We start from the raw sequence: 18,414 nt of genomic DNA on the forward strand, positions 1-18,414 counted from the left end.
AAACATTCAGGTCCTGGATGCAGCCCCGTGGAGGCCACGTGGCAGCCCGGAATACAGATATGCCGGCTCAGGAGGGAGTCCCATTCTCATTTAGTCTTATCTGTCATTAGGGCAGGAGCCTGAGCCCCCCCGAGCCAGGCCTGGGGAACTCTTCACCATTGGAGGGTAAAACGGAGCCAAGTTTTGGCCAGCCCCAGTTAGTGTCTGGAAGAGTTCCCCTCCTGGAGGTCTGCACTGGGTTTTGTTATATACGACACAAGAGGCTAATCTCCTACCTGTCCCTCAGAGGAACAATTCCATTACCTTAACCGACCATGCGGCTTTGGAGTTTTTTAGGCGCTGTGCTTGTGTGATTCAACGAGATACATTTTGCGAGTAATTCTGGTGGCACCAGCTCATGTGGGTGCTTGGGAAAAGCTCTTTGATTGTAATGATGGCAGACAGAGCTGGAGGTACCAGCTGTGTGCAAGTGAGTGTGGCCGGCAGAGGCCCAGGGCGGGTAGAGGACATGAGGGAGGGAGACAGTCACGACGAGGTTCTTAGGAAATGTCTTTTTTTTTTTTTTTTTGGCGGTACGCGGGCCTCTCGCTGTTGCGGCCTCTCCCGTTGCGGAGCACAGGCTCCGGACGCGCAGGCTCAGCGGCCATGGCTCACGGGCCCTGCCGCTCCGCGGCATGTGGGATCTTCCCAGACCAGGGCACGAACCTGTGTCCTCTGCATCGGCAGGCGGGCTCTCAACCACTGCGCCACCAGGGAAGCCCAGGAAATGTCTTTTAATTGATGCAGTAAACTTGGACTTAGAGACCTATTATTTCATTTTGCAAAGAATGAAAACAATTTCCTTTCTAAAAAAAAAAAAAAATATATATATATATATATATATCTGTTTTGTATTCTCCTCTCCCGAAACCATGAAATAGCTTTGGGAAGATAGTCATCTTGTGTGAAAAACAATACAATTTCGTGAAATGGCATTCTCTGAACTTTGGGGAGAGGGAGGAAGAAGGGGCCCAGACACTCTCCCGTTTTCTCCCAATCAGTAAGTATTTCCCGTCTGCCCTAACCTAGCGCTCCCCAAAGACTGCCTTGAGCCTCTCACCCCCTGAGCAAAAACTCTCCGTGTCTTCCGATCGCCAAGACAGAACACAAATCATTGAGGCCACCATTCCAGGCCTGTGACTGTCTCACCCAGCCGGCCTGTCCAGCCCCTTCTCTGACCGCCCTCTTCTGCAAAGCCTCCTCCACTGCAGGTGAGCTGGCCTGTTCGCTGTCACCCACTTTCTCGCACCTCCATCTATCCGGATCTCACCCATCGTCCAAGAGCCGGGTCAAATCTTCCCTTTTGGCCAAGTCTTTCCCACCACCCCAGCTGGAGGGGGATCCATCACCCCTAAACACCCACGTATCTTTTGTAACTGTCTGATGCATCTTTTTCCATTCCTACAGGTCATCTTCCAAGGCAGGCTGTAAGCTCTTTGAGTGCAGAGATTTTTATTATAGTTCACTGAATCTCTTGCTTATTCATATGTGCCTTGTGTGAATCAAATATCTGATGCTCAGTCAATGTACGTGGGATTGGTTGACTTCAGTGTGCTTGACACTGTGCTCAGTTGGAGAGGAACAGGAGAGAATGTAAGCGCGTTCCTCGGGTGGTTTACAATCCTCCTGGACAGGCAAGATGTGACACCGGCAGAGAACAGCAGGGGGCGCACCATGCAATGCAAACTGCAAATCTGAATACCACAAGCAGTTGTCGGGGAAAAGGGTTAGGGAAGCTCAGGAAAGAAAAAGGCCAGCTTTTAATTAGTTGTAAGAAGTGGTTGTGCTCGAGATGGTCTTGAGGGGTAATTATATTTTGTAGTATTTATGTGGTACCTTAGTGTTTTCAAAGCCCCTTCACTTACACTGGCTGAATAAATGTCACACCGCTGTTGTTAGGGATTACTATTTTAAAGAATAAGAGGACAAGGTCCTGGAAGCAGGAGTGATTTGGCCAAAGTCACATGGCAGGGTAGGGGCAAAGCTAGGACTCAAACCTGGGTCTTTGGAGTTCAAGTTCACTGGGCCCCCACTGCCTTCCGACTCTATCATCCTTTGCCTTTAAATTCGAATTTTGGAACAAGGTAGTGAAGCAAAATGAAAACGTCACTTAAAAACATATTGGGGGCTTCCCTGGTGGTGCAGTGGTTAAGAATCCGCCTGCCAATGTAGGGGACACGGGTTCGAGCCCTGGTCCTGGAAGATCCCACATGTTGCGGAGCAACTAAGCCCATGTGCCACAACTACTGAGCCTGCGCTCTAGAGCCTGCGAGCCACAACTACTGAGCCCGCGTGACACAACTACTGAAGCCCGCGTGCCTAGAGCCCGTGCTCCGCAACAAGAGAAGCCACCGCAATGAGAAGCCCACGCACCACAACGAAGAGTAGCCCCCGCTCCCGCAACTAGAGAAAAGCCCACGTGCAGCAACGAAGACCCAACGCAGCCAAAAGTAAATAAAATAAATAAATTTTAAAAATATATATTGGACACAGAAACAGAATCACGGACATAAAGAACAGACTGGTGGGAGGGGGTTGGGGGAGGGATGGAGATGGGAGGTGGGGTTAGCAGATGTAAGCTTTTATATATAAACTGGATAAACAACAAGGTCCTACTGTGTAGCACAGAGAACTCTATTCCACAGCCTATGAGAAACCATAATGGAAAAGAATATTAGAAAAAAAGAATGGACATGGGGCTTCCCTGGTGGCGCAGTGGTTGAGAGTCCGCCGGCCGATACAGGGGACACGGGTTCGTGCCCCGGTCCGGGAAGATCCCACATGCCGCGGAGCCGCTGGGACCGTGAGCCATGGCCGCTGAGCCTGCGCGTCCGGAGCCTGTGCTCCGCAACGGGAGAGGCCGTAACAGTGAGAGGCCCACGTACCGCAAAAAAAAAAAAAAAAAAAGAATGGATATGTATGTATAACTGAGTCACTTTGTTGTCCAGCAGAAATTAACATAGCATTGTAAATCAATTACACCTCAATATAAAAAGTGATAAAAATAATAAATGTTTTAAAATAAAAAATACTTGGCAAGCTGCTCTGTATAGGATAGATTGAAGGGGGGCTGGTTGGGAGCTCTGACAAATGGCAATAAAGATGAAATGATGACACTTGATAACACCCTGGTTACAAAGGCTAGGGAAAGAAGGGGGCGGAAGACGACTCAGGTTGTAGGGCTGAGTGGATGTGAGGATGCTGTTCGTGACACTGGAAAGGTGAGGGGGGTGGGCTAGAGTAGATAGGACAGCGTCCTTGTGGGCATCGAGGTGACATTCCTGAGAACTCCTGAAGGCACTGGCAACTTGGCACCGGAAGTCCAAGGGAAGCTTTGGGCTGAAGGAGACCTAAGGGTCCCCCCAGTGGGTCAAGGAAATAAGCTCACTGATGAAACTTGTGCCTAATTTAACAGAGGGACCAGCTCGAGAGGGGTTTTGTAGCATTTATTTACACGAAATGATGGAACATAAGGATGCCGGAGCCACGCCCTGGCATTCAGATACTGACCTGAAGTGGCTGGAGGCCTTTCCTCTGAGCGTGGCACCCTTTACGTTTCCACGATCCTCACGTTCCAAGTTTCAGGATACACCTCCCTATAAGGATGGGACTCTAAGACACGGCCCTGAGAACGGCACAGGTGCTGGGCGCACCATGATACGGCAAACCAGGACATGTATGGTCAGGGGTTGGTGTCTGGGGCTACCAGGGTCTGGGTCTGGGGGTCTGGGTGGGGGGCAGGGGAAGGAACCCACTGTGCACATGAGTCGCCCGGTGTCCCATAGTGACCTTCAGTTCCCTTTCTAGGGCTTTATCCCCGTTATCTGATGGACACAGTATCATTTCCCCCATTACAGGTTGAATCGTACTCTCACATCCCCAAAATGTGTATGTGGAAGTCCTAATCCCCAGGACCTCGGAATGTGACTGTATTTGGAGAAAGGGTCATTACAGGGGGTGATTAAGGTGAAATAAAATCATCAGGGTGGGCCCTGATCCCATATGACTGGTGTCCTTATAAGAAGAGGGGATGAGGGCACAGACACACGGAGAGAGAAGACCACATGAAGACACGGGGAGGAGAATACAGAAGGAGAGAGGCCTGTGGAGGATGCAACCCTGCTGATGCCTTGACCTCAGATATCCAGCCCCCGGAACTGTGAGAAAATGAATGTCTGTCGTTAAGCCACTTGGTCTGTGGTGCTTTGCTGTGGCCGCCTGAGTAGACCAATATACCCCCAATCCTGATACCCAGATTGAAGCCCAGCTGCCCCTTTTCTACCCACTCAGAACCTGTAACTGATCCTCAGCTTCTTAACATTTCGTTCAAAAATAAGACAGGGCTTCCCTGGTGGCGCAGTGGTTGAGAATCTGCCTGCTAATGCAGGGGACACGGGTTCGAGCCCTGGTCTGGGAGGATCCCACATGCCACGGAGCAACTAGGCCCGTGAGCCACAACTACTGAGCCTGCACGTCTGGAGCCTGTGCTCTGCAACAAGAGAGGCCACGATAGTGAGAGGCCCGCGCACCGCGATGAAGAGTGGCCCCCGCTCGCCGCAACTAGAGAAAGCCCTCGCACAGAAACGAAGACGCAACACAGCAAAAATAAATAAATTAATTAATAAACTCCTATCCCCAACATCTTCTTAAAAAAAAAAAAGACAAATATCCTGTCTCTCCCTTCTCACCTGAACTTTTCTGTCACTTCCAGGCAGATCTGTAATTAGCCCCTCATTACGTGCGCTCTCATTCTCTCATTTCTAAGCCACGAGAGTGTGTGCTGTCCTGTCCCGCAGGCTCACTTCTCAACCTGAGTCCATCTCCCTTTTGCTCTCCCGTCACCTGGCGTAGCACTGGGCTGAATGCTCTGGGTCACAAAACCTACCCTTGTGACAATAACAACAGGCTCTTTGCCTTGACATTGGATTTGCCTAACTCTACATTTAAAACGATCACTACCACTCAACTTGCCCCCAATACCGCAAAAGCCCATCCATTTGGGGAAGCAAGGTTGGGGAGAAACAGGGGAGTCTCTCGATTTTCAAAATCTATCTGTGTTCTGATTTAGGGTGTTTTACAGTGTGAAGAGGGTTTGCCCTCTTTGAAAATACGAAGCAGCTTTTCCAGGTGGGACCCTGCTAGCATGGTTACTAAGGAGACCAACTGGTCTAGGTGCTGTAATTAATCACTAAATTCTGAGCAGCCAAATCCCCGGTGATGAGGGCCTCTTTCCTTTGAGAGCGACAAGTGCTGGGCAGGTGGAAGGTCGAGGAGTTCATGGTGGAAGCCCAGCTCTGGCTGTCCCTTCCGCCAGCACTCCCTCCACCGAAATTTGCCAGCGGCTGTTTTAAGAGCTTCTAGATCTGCCTCCAAACTTACCTGTTAGAACTGAATGAACAATAGATATAGGGACTTCCCTGGTTGTCCAGTGGTTAAGACCCTGCACTTCCAATGCAGGGGGCCCAGGTTCGATCCCTGGTCGGGGAACTAAGATCCTGCATGCCGCAGCTAAAGATCCCGCATGCGGCAACTAAGACCCAGTGCAGCCAAATAAATACATTTTAAAAATTAAAACAACGACAAAAATGGAATAGATACATGTATATGTATAACTGAATCACTTTTCTGTACACCTGAAACTAACACAACATTGATAATCAACTATACTCCAAAATAAAATTAAAATGTTTTTCAAAAAAGAACTGAATGGAGTCTAATGCTTGCAGCCACCCTGGCTCGGGCCCCTTGACTGCAAGAGGATGGGGAGCTGGGATGGGCAGAGGTGACCTTTCCTCTCCAATGATTTGAAAAAGTAGGTGCTGTCAGTCAGAAGAGCAGAGGGCAGCTTGCTTTTCCAAGACCAGGTCCCACCCCCGAGGGAAGCCCACAGGCCTCAAGGTGTCTTGATTCAGTCACCAAGTGCAGAGGAGAAAGACTTTAAGTGACCCTGAGCACCCAGTTTGCACCCACAGTTGGCACCCCTGCTAGTTCACTCCTGCTATTCCGAGGGGCAAGCTTCTCTCACACACACACACACACACACACAAACACACACATACACAACTGTGGCCGTAAACTCCCTCTGGGCTCATTCCCACCCTCCCCTCCAGGCGGTACAGGAAACAACCGCCCACAAAAGGCAGCTTCATTCAACCCAAGGGGAACGTCTGGCTCATTCCGTTCAACGCTTCCATTTGGTAAAGGAGCAAAGAAAAGTTCAGAGAAGTTAAGTGGCTTTTCACTCTTGCTTTTTCTTTCCCTCCAGTGCAAGGACAGAAAAGCATCTGGTCCCCCAACACCCAGGGAATGATGAGATGCTCGAGGGCAGGGAGATCATGGACGATGCTTTTCTACTGCGAGTAACAGAAAACCCAAGAAGGGTTTAAACAAAATGTGGTGGTTAAAGTTAGCAATGGCTCCAGTGAACAGCCCGGTATAGCCACCCCTCTGTCCTCTGACCCTGTGGTCTCCACCCAACCTGGCTCTGGACTGGCCTTGGGATGACCTTTAGCCAATAAATGCAGCCAAAGCAAAGGGAGTGCCAGCGCCAGGCTCAGGCGTCCAGGGATTCTATGTGCTTCTGCTTGGCACCTTGCTTGATTGTACTTGCTGGCACTCGCACCTCAGCCTTGCTATGAGACCATGCCAGACCAGGCCTGCTGAGGGGATGTGAGAAACACAAGAAGGATAAGACCCTTGGGAGAGAACCAAGGTGCCTCCAACCGACAGCCAGCCAACATGCAGCTGACTGCAGATTCACAAAGGTGCCTGAGACCAGGACTTCCCTGCCGATCCCAGCCTAAGTCGCCAATCTGAAGGATCAGAGCCAAATAAATGGTTTGCTGTTTAACAAAGCCTCTGACTTTGGTGTGGTTTGTTATGAAGCAACAGTGAACTGAATCCTGACATTTGAAATAAATATTTGAGTCTTTTCTCTTAAAAAAGTTGGAGGTTTCAAATCCAGGATTGGTGTGGCAGCTCCATAGTCAACCGGGACCCAGAATCCTTCTATACTGATGCTCCACCATCTTTAGTTCACGGCTTTCATGCTCAAAGCTGTCTCGTGATCCAACATAGCTGCTGAAGCTCCAGCCATCACATTTGTGTTCCAGGCAGGGAGGAAGGAAGAAAGGCAAATAAGAGGCCTCTTCTAGCTGAACTGTTCCCCTTTAAAAGAGTTGGAAGCCCCGCCCAATGACTGGCAGCTTGATTCTTATTGGCTACCCTTGGCTGCAAGGAAAGCTGGGAAAGGTAGCCTTTTAGTGGAGCTCATTGCCACCTAGAATAAAATCAAGTACACTGTGTAGGAAGGAGGAACAGGGGAATGGGTGTTGAGTAGGCAACCAGAAACATCTGCCGCAGCGTGTGTAAAATCGAGCTCCAGGCCCCAACATACATCAGGATGCAAAACTGACCACATGTCATGCTGATTTCTCAGAGTTCATAGTGGTGGCTTTGCCCTGTAGTAACAAAGTGTAAGATTTGGGCAATAGACATCTAAGTGGAAAATCGTGAGTGCGCCAGTCTCCTGGGCCCTTTTGTAGTGAATACAGATGGAAGAGAAGTTTGTTCTTAGAAGGTGTTGCTCTGAACCTGGGGCAGGTGTTGCTTACCTGCTCTCTTCCTTGCTTTCTTCCTGTTTTGTTTTGTTTTGTTTTTTATTGAGATATACTTCCCATAAAATTCACAATTTTAACGCATACAATTCAGTGCGGTTTTAGTATATTTACTATGTCGTGCAACCATCTGAACTATCTAATTCCAGAACATTTCCATCACCCCAAAAAGAAACCCCATATCCATTAGCAGTCAGAGCAGATGTTTTCTTTAATCCTTCTCCGCCAAGTCTCAGGTCCATCAGAGAGCCAGACTCGCCACATGAGAGAGTGCTGAAGATCCTGGGACCACTTAGGCTCAAACCCTGGGATTCTAGAATATTTGTGGATCTGCTTGGGAGGGCCAAGGAGGAGGTCATGTTGTAATTCACCTACAGCTGGGAAAGGAGGGGTCCACAGGGGCGCTGCAGAATCTAAACATTCCCTGCCTGGGCTGACCGTGAGGCTACCTTCCCACAGGGAAAGGAAGGGAAGGGAAGGAGGCCCCACGCTGAGAGGTGGGTGCTTGGTGGTGACAGCAGCGTTAAAAGCACTCTAGTGCGACGGTAGATGTTGGGAGAGGAGTTTCAGATTCAGTCGGAATGATTTACGGGAAAGGACGGAGAGGATGCCGAACTCGCATTTATTAAACGTCTCAAAGGTTCCAAATACAAACAGAATCTCAGTTTTCTACCCACAACCATCCTGGGAGATATTTCACCCCTTTACAGGAGGAGGACCTGAGGTTCACACAGAGAACTTGCTCGAACCAGAATTTCAGACACTTCATGCTGAGTCTAAAATCTCAGCATCTTCCATTGTGCTGCGGGGTGGGCACCTGTGAGGCATCTCTGGCCCCGGCCCATGGCAGGTGGAGCCACTCCCTTGAGTGGCCTAGTTGTTGCTGCCTGTGGGGTGGTGACAGCAGGAGGGGGCTCATCTGAGCTCAGCTCTGGGCTTCTCTGTGCCGGTGGGAGCTCCCCCCTTTCTGCCCACTCCCTGTTCATTCCTCGGGCACAAAGGTTGCTCAAGGAGACTCCAGGACTGGGGTCTGCCTTGTCACTGTCACCGGGAGGCTTTTTTTCTTCCTGACTAGCCGGAGCTCCCCATCAGTCTTCGCAGCGCCTCTGGAAGCAAAGGGAAGGCAGCTGTGGGATCCGGGCTGAGCAGAGCCCAGGTAAAGCAGGCTTGGGAATGGACTGACGGGGAGGTTGGGATGTCACAGGTCTGAGCACAGAGCCAGGGGGGCGGGGAACAGCCAGGAAGGATGGTAGGTTCTGCTGCTCGCTTGATGAAGGGGGTCAGCGTGTGTCTGTGTCATCGAGGTGGGCAGGGAAGGGGAGGGCTGTGTGGGGCGCGGTGTGGGGGGGGGGAGCGTATATATGCTGGTGTGGCTGAAACCGAGGAGCCTCACATCCGAAGGAGCCTGGCTACTGACAGCTCCCAGGTAGGCGACTGCAAGCAAGCCCCAGCCCCAAGACACGCTGCTGAGAGCCTGGGGAAGTAGCCGGGCGGCAGGGCTTTCCCCCCGGCCCCTCTCCTTTGTCCAGTGTGGATGCTGCTGGCCTCCTGTGAGATTATCCCTTCATTCGTCTTCTTTTTTGGGCTCGGATGGGGGAGTGGAGGGGAGGGCTGAGGCTTTTATCCTGAAGAGAGATGCCGAAGAAGAGCTGAACTTGGAGATGAGGAAAAGTTTTGATTCCCCAGCTGTGGCCCCTACTATGTCACTGCTGTCTGTGGCGAAAAGGTGGTTATAGGTGTGAGGTTAGGGGAGCGGCAGGCACTTGGGGGTGGGAGTGAGGGCTTGCATTTCAAGGCAACCCTCCAGAAGCCCCCAGCCCTCCAAGCACCCTTGTGAGGGATTTCTCTCTGCGCCTGACTTCTTTTCATAGGGCGTGCAGGCTGTTTTCAGCATGTCACTCAACTTGATTCAGATTTGGGTTTTTAATCCTGAGGGAACCCTGCTCCCCTAGGCACCGAATACAAATCGCTAGTAATGATGCGGGGGGGGGAAATCAGACCCTGTCTTGTGCTCCGCCAGTTAAGTGGCTGACCGCGGTCGCTGTGTGTGAATTCCGCGTAGATTTCTGCAAGGTTGACCTTGGTCTCCAGAGGCTGAATCCTTTGGACGTCTCTTCTCTTTCTTTGCATCTTTCTTCCTCCTGCCCGTCTCTCCCACCTAAAGGTCTCTGCCGGGGTCCTGTGGAATACGATGTTCAGAAGTCATCCAAACTCTCTCTGGCTCAGCCTTTTTCCTCCTTCTCTCTTTGTGCGGCTCTCCCTTTGCGTCTGCCTTCCCCTCCCACCGCTACCCATCCCATCCTCCCCCATCTCATTCTGAACGTGGGCAAGTTCTGGGGGAATTTCAAGTAAGGCAGGATGATTCGGAAAATGGACTATTTAAAGCAAGCAGCTTTGGACTTGAATACCCCGATCCTGGGTTTCAACATCTGTGTTTCGTTTCCTTGAGCAGCCCATAATTGTCCCAATTATAACCAATAACATTGGTTGGCAGACTAACAAAAGATGAGCTTTTCATGGCATTCGCCAGCAAGCCTAAACCGGAGTTTTCAACATGGAGTGGGGGGAAAGTAAGTGCTTGGCTTCTTATCAAAACCTCCCAGGGAAACTGCTGCTCTCTCGCTTCCTGGGGGTAGCTACTGCAGACACACTCCTCTTTCTCATTTATAAAGTGTGGCAGGGAAAAAGTCTGCACGCTTCCACCGCTGCCGTGATACCGTTCACAAAAAGCATTCGTGTTCCTTTGGCCTTGCTGAGTCTTCTGCAGGGGAGGGTCCCTGGAAAGACTGCCCCCAACCACCATCTTGGTAAAAGGAGCAGCTTCCACCGTTCCCTGTGCTGCCCATCGAGGGCGCTGTGGTGCAGCCTGGGGTCATTCAGGGGGTGCAGTTTTGTTCTCCCAGGGGCGGCAGCCCTGGCTTTATCAGCTGAAGGCTGAGGGTACTGGGGGATTTAGAGGATGCCGATTTTGCATTGTCAACGAAGGGAATAATTGCAGGATTAGGCGCGCAAACGGGTGCTCTCTGGAGCCCAAGACAGGAGCTGTCACAAAGCTATTCTGTATTCAATCAGGTATTTATCATCTACACTCCACCAGGCAGGGTGGATCCAACAGAGGTGATAATAACAGCCCTTTACACTCATACAACGATTTACATCTTAGCGCTTTCACACCCACTAGCCCTGGCAACAGCCGTGAGAGATGGTATCATTATCTCCATGTTGCAGTTGAAGAAACCGAAGCTGAGAGGTTAAATAATTTGTTGAGGACGTGGCAGAGAGGGGACTGAGTCCAGCCTTGCTGGCTCCTTTGCTTCCCCCTCTTCGGGCCAGGGGTGCTTACAAACTAATGGGGTGGGCGCGGGGCAACACACACAGTGAAACAACTCGCGGATGATGAGAGGCTGGGTGTAATTAAGTCCTGAATTGCGTGGTCCAGACAGCAAGTGCTGGAGGAATTTGGGGGAAGGAGTCCTTGCTCAGAGATTCCAGGGATTCGAACCGGGCAGGGAAGGAGGCAGAATCTGGAAGAGCCAAGGGCTTTGGAGAGGGAGGTGGCAGCCGGGACAAGGGCACAAAAGGAGGTCAAAGAAATGAACCTTTATTGGAACCTAGTATGTGCCAGGTAGCGAGCTAAACTTGTCTACATGCCTATTTCATGCTAACACACACACGCACAGTAGGGATGGGAGGTTTAGGGTGAGTGTTCTACGCTTTTATCCCCACGGTTCAGTTAGCCTCACGCCCCCAGCCCCAGAGCTCCCATGAAGGAAATCTACCTGATGTGAATCTGGGTGGAACTACTCATCAGATATCCTAGGGAGGGGATGGGCCCCTCCCAGAGACCAGGAGTCACAGTGATGACAGCCTGCGGTGGCTCGAATGGCTGGGAGTTCATTAGGCAAACTGGATGTTCTACACACTTCTATGTAAATACCTATAGGTCCTCCACCTGCTGCTTTCCTTCTCACCACACACTGGCCGTGAGATTTAGGGCACACCAGTTTGGGGGGCAAGCCGATTTTCTGGGCATCTCCCCAGGATAGCCAGTGATCACGTTCGGTCTTGATTTTCTGCCATCCTGTGATTGTTCAAATACTGGTTGCTGCCTCAGTGTTGCAGAAACACAGCATCGCCAGCTCTGAAGGGCCCGGCTCGGCATGTGACTTGTGGAACTGGCCCCCGAGGAGTCCTGGGTCTCAGTGAAAATGTCAGCGGATCACCAGCACACGCCCAGGGCTCTGCCTTGCAACCAGGGCTCAGAGCCAACCTCCCCTCAGCTCACACTTGTCCTGTGCTCCTCCCCCACCGAGTCCCCATTCATCCTTTCATTCATTCAGCCGAGAAACGTGCTTGGCTCACTGATAGGAGCCCGCAGTACCGAGTGCCAGGAAAACAGACCTGGCAGCCTGTCCTCGGAGCTGTGGCCAATGTCACTAGATGTCAACGAGTCTAGGCCAAGGGGTCTCCAAAAGGGGCGTGGGTGCCCGACAGACCGCTGGGCTTTGGGAAACTGAGGCTTAATTTTCTATGTGGTTATCTTATCTTTCTGAATTTGCACTTTAGTGGGTTTTATATTGTATGTAACTTTTCTAAGTAAATTGGGAAGGTGAGCTCAAGAAGGTCTGATTGCTAGGAGTATAAAGTTAAAGAAGTTTGAAGATGATTGATCTAGATCCATTGCTATTTTGCTTATCTGTATTTTCTAATCTTTTTGAAAGGAACCTGAAGAGGCTTTACTGTAAAAGTAAATAAAAGCTTTGAAAAATCCATTTAAGTTATTTTGACAGTATATGTGGAACCGTGGGCCAGAATCAGGAAGATCCAAGTTAAGAGCGATGACGCCTTTCCACTTTTGTGGCAGCCCTGATAGGAAATGTGTCCCTTGGGACTTCTCTGGCAGTCCAGTGGTTAGGACTCCGCGACGGGGCCCCGGTTCAATCCCCAGCAGGGGGCGGGGGGAGGAGGGTGGGAGCAAAAATTAAAAAACATAGAATTTTTAAATAAAATAAAAACAAAGACTTAAAAACAAAAAGAAAGAAAATGTGGCCCTCTCCTGAGCCCCAGCTGGGCTACTGTAACAAATATCTGGCCACTTATAATATCAAAAAAATTGACCATCTAATCTATTGTAACTGCCTCTTTTTGGAGAAGGGGAAACTGAGCCCCAGAGAAAGAAAGGGCCTTGTTCAAGATCCCACAGGTGAGGGCAGAGCCAGGCCTCTCTGGCTTCCAAGCAGAGGGCTTTTGTTCATTCATTTGCTCACCAGCTCCAGGCACACCCGGTCTGTGCAGGGCGGGGGCGTGCTTTGCGCTTCACCTCCTCTGCGCCCATCGTCTCCTTCCAGGTGGAAATTTAGAGCAGAAGAGGGACCTTTTTGGATGTAAGTGTATTCGTCAGAGGAGGCAAAGAAATAAAGGGGCCTCAGTCATAGCTGGTGAACAAGCAAAAGCTCAGTGTAGGAGTCACGTCTGCATTAAAGAAATGGGGCGTGTGGAAGACAAACCCCGGTACTGGTGGGCAACGAAACACTCCTCCAGGAACTGGGGAGAGGCAACAATAAAGAGGGTGTCATCAGAGAGGGGGAGCCCAGAGTTCAGGACAAAAGGAGCTCCTTACAATGAATTCAGGTACACGAACACAGAAAACTGCCTAAATCTTTTTTTTTTTTTTTTGGCCGCGGCATGTGGGATCTTCGTTCCCTGTCCAGGGATCGAAGAGTCCTAACCACTGGACCACCAGGGGATTCCCCTGCTGAGATCACTGAGAGGTCTGGTGAGAGCGTGAGCTTGCAAACCAGACGGGTTGGGTTCTCAGCTCTGCCACTTCAAGTTATTTCTCCTCTTCAAGCCTCAATATCTTAACTGTAAAATGGGGACAACAGCATTTACCCCATAGGGTGGATGCTTATAAAGCAATCAGCACAGTGCCTGGCACAGAAGATGCTAAATATAATAATAATGTGATGACTATTAAATGCAAACAGAGACCATCCCAACGAGATTCCACCAGAATTTGCCAACCTTTCCAAAGCAGGACTAGTGTGTGGAACTTATGGTTTCCCAGAACACGTTTTAGAGTCAAAACACCTGAGTTTCTCTGGCTCTTGTATAAACTGGATGATCTTAGGCAAGTTGCTTAACCTCTATGAACCTATGTTCATCTCAAAAGGGGGGATAATATTAATCCCAGGTTATAGGATTGTATAAGAATATAAAACTCTTTTGTAACCTACAAGAACAATATTTATATATGTGGTTGATGAGAAGGATGGGAACAGATATACCTCTAGCAGAAAGGCATGTCTGTCATCTTCTCTTCTCCACTAGAAGCACTAAAATTACAGGCTTTCTCATAGGTCATAAGACAAAACTCAATTAACTTTTAGCTTTGGCTAAATCTTCATATGTACTCCTCCAAACAGATAAGCAACTAATGACATTGCCCTTGGAAGCAAGATTACAAGCAAATAGATTAAGCTAAACACTGGTATGTTATCTTCATAAAGAGTGAGGCATGATTAATTTATGCGGTGTTATTACTGAAATAAAAGGTAATTAAACATTTCTTTACTCAATACAAGATGTCCAGACCCGTAGCATCCCCACATAGAAGGGTTAGCTGAGTTTGGTTCACTAAGTGAATACAAGCCATGTAAAATTCAAACACACTTAGGGTAGTTTTATTTACTGATGGTCTCTAGTGTACAATTTTGAACAACTATTGTTACCCCCATTTTGCAGGTGAGAAGACTGAGGCCCTCAGAGGCAAAACAACTCGCCCAAAGTCACACAAAGTGCAAAGATCAAACATAACTCGGGAATTAACTAATCACTCACCTTCATTTTACTTCACATTAACTGATACACAGGGCAACAAAGCACACAGATGTTGTCAAGTCTTCTCAAAAATGAAAAACTTCTATTGAGTTTTCAAGAAAGTTTAGTCTTAATCTAGAACACAGTTGTTCGAGGGTTGTGAGGAGTACCAAAAAGGACAAAGCGTTGTCCCCTTCATAAGGATTATTACATATATTTTGAGCCTTTATTTATATTCATCTCATTTAAGTATCAGAAACCATTTTTGAGTTGGACTGTGTGGTGATTCCCATTTTAAGGATTCTTTGAATTGCAGAGGACAATGAATAACGTTGAGTAATGACTGGTTTTTAATTACTAGGTGGAGTCACTAGTTAAAAGCGAGGGGTAGAAATCTCTGTCTTCCGGCTTCTTTTACAGGCTAAATGCCTACTGAAATTCATCAATCTTTCTGTTTCAGTGTGACTGGAACATTGTTATGAAAAAGAAATAAAAACTTTAGCCTTCAGCATCAACTACTCTTTAAACTCATGCTAATTCATAAACAAGGATAATAACCAGCCATGCCTCCCCAGCACTCAATTGCTTCCAAGTGTTTTTCATTAAATCTAAGTGAGAACACTTCCCACGATGCAATTTTAAGGGAATATTATTAATCACATGCCTTGATTAGCCTTGGGGAATGGAATAAGCAAATTGGCTGAATAAAAATGACTTTCTTCTTTCTGAAAAAAATACAACTTTAAATTTTAAAATTTTAAATAAATAGAAGTGCGGGGTAGGACGTGGAGGGGTAGGGAGGTCAGAGATGGGAAGAGAGGTAAGTGTACCATGGACCAGCAAGGAGGGCCAGGCGAATGCCAAGTAGATTTGATAAGGTTTTCCAAGTGCCAGACCAACAAAGGCCCACATTTTACATGCAGGAAACGTATCAAATGGAACACATGCTCAATGTCCCAGGAGTTCATCTTCTTTCCTCAACTCATCCTAAAAACCCATTTACCCAGAATTTGAGATAACAGGAGCAGTCAATCCATCAAACATTTCCTGAATGTGCAAGTTGCCACGGTTAATGAAGTTCATGAAAAACCTCAGCAGGAGAGCACTTCATTAACATCTGCCACAACTTATCAGCTCAGCCCGTGCAAACATGTGTTGCAATTTTGTATTAGGAAGCAAAGAGTCCCTTTTCTCCCCGCCTTTCCGTCTTCTGTGAAGTACAGACACTGCCATCATGTGGCCATAGAGAGCATAGCATGCTGGACAAATCCTACAAAACCGTCTCCCGCCTAGAATGAAATTGAGTAGAACAAGAAACGTAAAGGCAATCACCAAATTAAACAAAAGATCTAGCCAAGCGGTCCTCAGTTTAAGACCTTTGCTTATACGGTGGCTGTCTGGAACTCAAGATACGTGTTCTCTTCAAAAGAGCCTGTAAGTGGTGATGAGTTTCCCTGGGTTGTCTACCAACACGTCGCACCAGTGCAAACTTAGCACGTAGCTAACCATTCCAACCATGCCTCCCGGCCACTGGCAACCAGTCTTCTTCCAGAACGGGCATGGGGCTCCAGTTTAGGATGGCATCTTGCCTTGATCTGGAGCAAAACTCATTCCCACCCCTCCCCGCCAACCCCCCCCCACCCCCGCCAAGCTGAACAGTTAGCTACTGGACCCTTTGTCAGTGACACAGGTCCTGAAGTGGCTCCTGTGCCATGAGCATCCCGGGCCCCCGGGGGGCTGGTGCTCCCAGACACTCCCCAGTTCTCCATTTGTGAAGGAGAAGGGAGAGGGCTCCTGAGATACTCCACTGTCACTTATCAAACTTTCTTGAGCACCTCCTAAGTGCCTGGCCCTGTGCTGGGTGCTGGAAATTCAGAGAATCATAGAACAGAGATCTCTGCCCTCAGGAACTCACAGCCAGTGGGAGACATAGACACACAAGTCCAAGCTTACCACGTAGAGTGCTAAGGGCCGCGCAAAAGACAATGATAGTATCACAGAGTGAAGGCTATGTCCTAGGCTCTTTCTCTGACAAGCTTTTACGTTGTACTTGTTCTGTGCCAGGTGCTATTTTAACTGCTGAAAAACATCAACCCATTAATCATCCAATAAGATAGGTACTACTATCATCCCAGTTTTACAGATAAGAACCTGAGAGGGTGACTTGCAGACATGGGATCTGAACCCACGTCTTTAGCGATCAGCAGATGAGAAAACGTGAATCCCAACAACCCCGTCTCGGAGGTCTGTTGTGCCTATTTGACAGGCCCCTGGGCCTCGCTTGCTTCCCTGTGTGATGTACTGCTTTGCGAAGCCACAGGAGCAGAGGAGACTCATCTAACCCAGACCAGGGCTTGGAGAGGGCTTCCCAGAGGGGATACTTCCTGAGGTGTGTATGAAGTATGTGCTGGAGGCGGGTATTCTGAGCAGAAGACACAGCAAGGGCCAAAGCGCCGTAGGCGTTAAGGACCCGATAGAGCTGGGAATTATGCGCGATTCACTAGGAATGGAGGAGATTCAAGGGTGAGTGACAGGAGCTGAAGCCAGAGAGCTGGGCAGGAGCAGTGCTGACTCCCACTGGGGGTTACAGAATTATTTTAAGCATGAGTAACATCATCACATCTAGAGATGGCTTGGTCGGGGAGGTGGATCATTAGGCAGACTAATTAGAGGGCGAGATCACAGTAACCAAGGCAATAGATCTCAGCTAAGGCACTAGCCCTGGGGGTATAGGAGGAAAACGCATTTGAGATATATTCATCTGAATAGATGTTCAAGTTCCTTGTTCATTAACCCCAGACATCCCAATCTGTAGGGTAAAGGTCAGACCCTTTAGGATGGCCAACATGACCCTGTTTCATCTAGACGGACGGAGCCCCTTTCTCTCTTAGCAAGTGCTTCCCTTAGGGAGGGGGCCCCAGTGCAGCTGCCTGCTTACCACCCCCAGGCTGTGATCCCGATTCCAACATGCCTTTGAAAAGTTGGAGTCACTAGTTAAAAGTGAGGTAGTTCTGTGTCTCTCAGACGCCCTCTTCTCTGTCCTCTTGGCAGACTCTTCCTCATTATTCAAAAGCCATCTCAAATGTCACCTCACTGACTTAACCAACATTGATCGAGCATCTTTCATTCGACATCCTCTTGGTACGAAATGCTTGAATAATGCCCAAGAAGAGCTGGGGTGGTCTCCCAACATGGCCACTGGCACTGGCTACCCCTCCTTCTCCAATTCACTTGCTCCATTTCACATGCATCTTCTCCCATTGCTTCTCAAACTTTAGCATGTGTATGAATCCCCTGAGAATCTTACTAAAAAGATCCAGATTCAGTGGTGTTGGGGTAGGGCCTGAAATACTGCATTTCTTACAAGATCCCAGGGGATGCTGCTAATCTGCAGACTGCGTTTGAATAGCAAGGCTTTTACGTTTTCTCAGTACAGTCTGATGAAAAAGCAATAAAGGCAATGATTTTTGTTTTCCTTTGCTCAACTCTTATTAAGGTAAAATTTACGTACAGTGAAATGCACAGAATCTAAATGGACAATTCAGTGGGTTTTTGGCAAACGTATACACCCCTGTGACCTACACCTCAATCAAGAACATTCACATTTCCAGAAAGTTCCCTTGTTCCTCTTTCCATTTAATCCTCCAAATAAAGATGGTTCTACAGGGACCCAAAGTGATGGAGTCCAAGAAAATAGCTTTCTGATTCAGGAGACTCGATCACAGGAAAAATTTAAAGGGAAACAGGAAGAACTGTACATCTTTGAGACAATCCTACATAAAGAATATAAACAACTGATCTAACTAATAACCATTAGAGCTATTACCTTAGAATAGTCCCTTTGTTCATTTTTTTAAAGATTTTTTTTGATGTGGACCATTTTTAAAGTCTTTATTGAAATTGTTACAATATTGCTTCTGTTTTATGTTTTGGTTTTTTG

This window comes from Leucopleurus acutus, assembly GCF_964270905.1.
Source record: "Leucopleurus acutus genome assembly, chromosome: 7".
NCBI lineage: Eukaryota > Metazoa > Chordata > Mammalia > Artiodactyla > Delphinidae > Leucopleurus > Leucopleurus acutus.